Genomic DNA, 6,021 nt, shown 5'->3' on the forward strand with positions numbered 1-6,021 from the left:
CGGAATCCTCTTCCACCTGTGGGTGTAGGCATCCCCCCCTTGCATGGGTGGGGTCCTTCGGCGGGTCCGGGCCCGAGTTTCGGCTGTTACCGGTCTCGTACTGGTTCTGCCGCTCCCTTTTTCGCCCCTAGATACTGACTTTCGGCCCTCTCACTCCAGGGGGTCTCCTGGGGGGGGGGGGCGGTTGCCTCCGTTGCATCCCGTCCTGGGACGTGGCTGTCCCGGTTCTTGGGCTCTTCGGGCTTGCTGGCCGGTGTCCGGTCTTGCTGGTCTTGCGGACTTTCCGCGGGGTCCCACCGTCTCGAGGGGTTGGGGTCCCTGCTCCTTCCCTTGTCTCGCCTGTAGGTTTTTCTGGGACCGTGGATTGGCCTGTGGGGCCGGCCTGCGAGTGCGGGTCCCCGCTCTCGGTTGCGGGTACTTCCGTTGGGCTTGCCTTCTGGCCCAGGGGGGGGGGGAGCTGTGCTCCTGGCCCGCCTGGTGGATCTTCTTCGCCGGGTGTGGGTCTTGGGGTTCCCTGTCTGGCCGTGTGCTACCTCTCGGCCTCGTTTTTTTTTCCCCCCCGTGGGTGAGGCTTCACGTCTGGCGGTGTCTCTCATCCGTCGGCTTCCTGTCCTATGTGCGGTGGTCCCTTCGGTCCTCGTCTCGGGCTTGTCCTCCTTCGGGGGGCGTGTGCCTGGTCCCGGTACTTCCCTCTGGTTCATTCAGGGGGGGGGGGCGTCCTTTGGCGCCGGGTTGTTTGGAGGTCGTTGGGTTCTCCTGCAGTCGCACAGCTCCTCGTGCTTCGGGGGTTGCTGGATGTCCTCCTGGCCTGCCGTTTTTTTGCTGTGCTCGCTTCGGCCGCACATTTACTTTACTTGGATGAGTAGATTAGCTTGGCCCCGGCACAAGGATGACACGCATATTCGTGAGTCGTTCCATAGGCCGGTGCTTCGGGTCCCCAGGTCTTGGTCGGGTCGGGCGGCCCGGTGGTGTGGGTGTCACCGGTCCGGTCCCTTCGGGCTGTCTTTCCCCCGGGGTCCGACTAGGTGGAGGCGGTTCGACGGAGTCGGATCTAGCCTTCGTTGCCTGGTCTCGCCCTGCCCCGGTGGTGTTTCGGCGCCTGGGGCCTCGGCTCGGTCTGCCTCCGGTGTCTCTGTTCACGGAGGGGGACTCGGCCCTCCTGCCCGGGTTCTACTCCTCCTTCCGGGTCCTTGTGGTTGCCCGGTCTTTCGCGTGGCCTTTCGGTCTGTTGTACGCATTTCCCCCGTGCCCTCTGATATCGCGGGTCCTCGGCTGGATTCGCTTGGGCAGGGCCGGGGTGCTCCTGGGTGCTCGCCTCGGCAGCGCTTGGACTTATTTTGGAACATTGCAGTGAAGATATGCCTGGCACCCGCGCGTGGTTGCCACGCAAGTCGTGGTGCGTTCCTGTTTTTAGTTCCTGGCGGGGTCCTCCGCCCCGGGTACCCTCTCCTTTGGCGAGCTGGCGGTTCGAGCCTCCTGGCCGATCCCGGATCTTCCCGTACCGTGGTTGGGTCCCCCGCTCTCGGAGTCGGTGTTGAGCCGGCTCTTGTCGGCTGGCCTGCCTCCTTCTGCAGGCCTGGTTCTTGAGCGGATGACGCTGCTTGCTCGGGGTTGTTCTTCGGGGGTTGTGGTTTTGCTGCTGGGTTCCCGCAGGTCTTCCACGTTCTCTTCCTGTGCCCGGCACTGGGCGTCCTTCTCGCGTTGGCGCGGTCGGCTTGGTGCTGTCCCCGCCTCCGTGGTCCCCTTGCGGGTCTTGGTTTTCCGGTCTGAGGGGTTTTCCTGGGGCGTGGCCCCTTCTTCCCTGTGGGCCCGGTGGGCGGCCTTGCGGGCCTTCCACAGTCCGGTGTTCGACGGGCTGGTTTCCCTGGTGGCTCGCTTGGCTCCGGAGTTGTTCTCCGTCGCCCTCGGACGCTCTGCCGGTCTCCCCCTTGGGTCCTCTCTCTCGTTCTACGAGCTCTTCGGAGTCCGCCCTTTTGGGCCCCTGCCCTCGGTGGCTTTACGGTTCCACACCTTTTAGGTGGTTTTTCCCTGGTGGCAGTGGTGTCTGCTGGGCGGATGGGCGTGCGGGGGTCGTGCCTCCGCTCCCCTCCCTTCTTGCGGGTTTTGCCGGCCATGGTTGTTCCTCCAGCATGTACCCCGTGTCCTTCCCGGGGTTCCTTCCCTGGGGTCCCGGGCTCGGGTGGTATCTTTCCCGCTTTTCCCTGCCGACGAAGGGAGTGGGTCAGTCAGACCTCCGTGTGGTCTGGCGATTCTGATTATGGTTCCTCTCTTGTCCGGGCTGGTTGTTCGGCGTGCTGTTTTGGCTTCTCTTGGCCGCACGTCTTTCCTTTCCCGGTGGGATGGCCTGTTTTGTGTCTTTTGGCCCGGTTCGTTCGGGCCACTAGCCCTCTTTCCTCCTTGGTTCGCTGGCTTCCACAGGCTATCATCCTTTCCTACGCTTCGCTGGGTTCGGTGGATCCGGCGGGGGTCCAGGGTCGGTCCACGGGGAGTGGCTCGGGGTCCTGGGCCCCCTTCAGGGTGTCTCCTCTGTGGAGATTTGTCGGGCGTCGACGTTGTCGTCCCCCACCTTGTTCATGGGACTCTTTCGGTCCCGGGGGACTTCGCTGGGGCCGTTCGGAGTGCAGGTGCTGCGGCTCCTGGCTGGCCTACTGTTCCTTTATGTCTTGATGTCAGGTTTCCTGTGATCCCTGTTTTCTTGTCATTTATTCTACTTCAACCTTGGGTTGGTTTCTCTGCATCACCGTGTGGTGTTGTTTTTATGGTGGTCAATGAAGCCTTGTTGGCTTGGGTATTTGCTCACTATGTAAATCATGTGGCGAGGAAGACTAACGAGGAGGTAATGCCCCGGTTACTTACCGGTAATCTTCATTACTCCGAGTATAGTCTTCCTCGCCACATGAGTTCCCTCCCCCCCTCCCTGTCTGGCTATCGGCTTCATTGTTTGCTTGGTAGATCAGGCTGTTGGTTGGGCCGGTCCGCCTCTTATAGAGGTCAGGTGGGACTGGTCGGCCATGTTGGGAGGGGGTGGGAGGTTTTTTCTTTTGCTTTGGAGGGTTCTGTTGTGGAGCTAAAGCTCACTATGTAAATCATGTGGCGAGGAAGACTATACTCGGAGTAATGAAGATTACCGGTAAGTAACCGGGGCATTTCTTTCAGCTGGAGTGGAGCCCTCTCGGCTGGGACCGGCCGAAGTAAATATTCAAAGAAAGGTGTCCCCCAGACCAGAACACACTTGAAAAGCAGACGAATTCTGTCATTTAAGCAGCATTGTTTATTCTTCATAACCGGACATCTTAGCGCGTGTGAAATAAAACAGCCCTACGCGTTTCGGCGCTCACTGGCTCTTTGTAATGTTCAAAAGGCGGAGCAGAAGCAGGCAACAAGTCACTTTATTTTTAAAGACTCTCTGGTGAGTACACGCCCTCTGGTGTGGATTTTAATTAACTGTTTCTGGGACTCGTAGTTTATCTGTTGCTTACATGATGTCTTCTGGTGGATTACGCTCCATTAAACACAAATTATTGCATATTCATTTCTCTCCAGTGAGTTACTAGTCCAGGATTACGGTTTGCTTCTTTGAAACCCGCTTAACCTGTAGCCCTCGAGCACAGCCAGTCTGTGTGAGTTCGCCCGCCATTCCTTTCAGTGGGAGTGCAGTGCTCGCTGCCGGGACCTGACGAAGTAAATATTCAAAGAAAGTTGTCCCCCAGGCGAGAACCCCCTTGAAAAGCAGGCGAATCCTGCCATTTAAACAGCATCCTTTATTCTTCATAACTGGACATCGCACAATAATCAGGCCACACTGTTGTTAAGCGTAAAAGGCCATTTATTGGGAACAGGCTGCCCAACATAAACATCAAATACAACAATCAACAACAACTAAATCTCCCCCCCAACACCAACTCCATCTTCATACACTCCATCCTCTCCTTCCATTCCACTCATTGCCACATTCTGGTCTTCATCCTTTCTTCCAATCTCTTCTTCGCATCCCGGCACCTACTCTCCTGCCCCCAGTCACCCCCCATCATTCACTCCTCTCCCCCACGAGAGGTGGGTGCGCCCACTAATGACTCCCCCACCCCTCCCAAACATCACCAACCCTGCAGCCCATCCTAAACTGGCATGCTCTGCCAACCCTATCCCGAGCTCTAATAACTGTAAGGTGAGTGGGTGGCTTCTGAAAACTGTTCCCCACCCAGCAATGCCAGAATGCAGGAAGAGGAAGTCGCCTTCCTCTCCCTGCATTCTTATACCCACCCCCCAAACCCCACCCCTTCCTCCCCAGCCTGGCCCATCCCCACGCGAACAACCCCAGGGGAAGACTAGACTGCGTCTTCGCTTCCCCTGGGGCCCTCCATCTTAGCACTTGTGATATAAAACAGCCCTATGCGTTTCGGCGCTCCTACACTGTAATCACAGGCTCTTTGCAATGTTCATAGGCAGAGCAGAAGCAGGAAACGAGTCACTTTACTTTTAAAGACTCTCCGTGAGTACACGCCCTCTGGTTGGGAATTTAATTAACAGGATTCTGGAGCTCGTAGTTTACCTGCTTCTTACATTATGTCCTATAGTGGATTCCGCCGCAATAAACGCAATGTATTGCACATTCACAACAGCCCCGCATTCACATTCCAAAGCGGGTGGTTCATCTCTCACGGCTGAGGCCGCTGCTTAAAACATCACCTTTTTCAGCGGGGCTGTTGACTGTCATCAGACAGTTTGAATACAGCACTGGAAAGTCATAATTAGAAGCTAATAACTACGTCTGTAGCCCACCGGAGCGCAGTGAAAGAGGAATAAATGCAAAAAGAACTGAGTTCGAGTGACGAACCTCATTGAAGGGAAAGAGCAAACTAAAGATACCAGCATGCAACTCACCAGGGAGTACATGCAGATTGGATAAATATGGCTGCAGATCCTCGCCTCTCGATGTTTGCCACCCCATGAAGAAGCAGCGTCTGCTGCGAAACGCATCCAGACTCTTCTATGCACAGCTGTAGTGGTTAGCATCCTACAAATAAAGGACTAGAAATCTCTTTCCCCGTGGAGTGTTGTCTCTAAAGCTTTGGGGCACCTTGGGGTGATGTTTTACGCGGTGGCCTCAGCCACGAGAGATGAACCACCCGCTTTGGAATGTGAATGCGGGTCTGTTGACTGACATCAGACAGTTTGAATACAGCATGGGAAAGTCATAAATAGAAGCTAATCACTACGTCTGTAGCCCACTGGAGGGCAGTGAAAAAGGAATAAATGTAAAAAGAACTGAGTTCGAGTGACGAACCCCCTTGAAGGGAAAAAGCAAACAACAGCCACCAGTATGCAACTCACCATGGAGTAGATGCAGATTGGATAAATATGGCTGGGAATCCTCGCCACTCGATGTTTGCCACCCCATGAAGAAGCAGCGTTAGCTGCGAAATGCATCTGGACTCTTCTATGCACAGCTGTAGTGCGTAGCTTCCTGCAAAACCAGGATTAGAAATCTCTTTCCTCGTGGAGTGTCAACTCCTAAGCTTTGGACTACTTCTCAGGATTGTGCTTGGCTCTCTCAATAGCGGTGATGATATTGGCTTTGGAGTATCCTCGTGTTCTAAACCTGTATATCAGGATATAAGAGTGCCTTCGTGCTCTCAGATCACGCACAAAACAACCAACGCTCCAAGTTGAAGAGAAAAAAAGGATTTATTACATCATAAATCCTCCGTGACGTGTTTCCACCCCGAAAAGGTCTTGATCACAAAACGGAGTGACAAAATTGGTCGTCTCACATACATTTCCAGGAACGACATCGACAAAATTCATGTAGAACTGAATTCAATGTGCAAAAGCTGTCAGTCATAGTGGTGTCAGATCGTGCAACTAACGTATTTGCATAATGCTCGTTAATCCTGAGTCGTGACTCATAACTTTAACTTCTTTCTGAATGTGCATCTATATGTGTGCACTGCACTGATGTTAGATGTAATGCCCTATTGCTGACCAATTTCGGACTCCGTGTTGGAGACATAAATTGCTGTC

General features: G+C 54.9%; 1 pseudogene; it reads left to right on the forward strand.

Moving 5' to 3' along the window:
- Positions 1 to 824: 824 nt before the first annotated feature.
- On the forward strand, positions 825 to 924 carry LOC147663580 (U6 spliceosomal RNA; annotated as a pseudogene).
- The last annotated feature ends 5,097 nt before the right edge of the window (positions 925 to 6,021 follow it).

This window comes from Lissotriton vulgaris, unplaced genomic scaffold (assembly GCF_964263255.1).
Source record: "Lissotriton vulgaris unplaced genomic scaffold, aLisVul1.2 SCAFFOLD_3811, whole genome shotgun sequence".
NCBI classification, from domain to species: Eukaryota; Metazoa; Chordata; class Amphibia; order Caudata; family Salamandridae; genus Lissotriton; species Lissotriton vulgaris.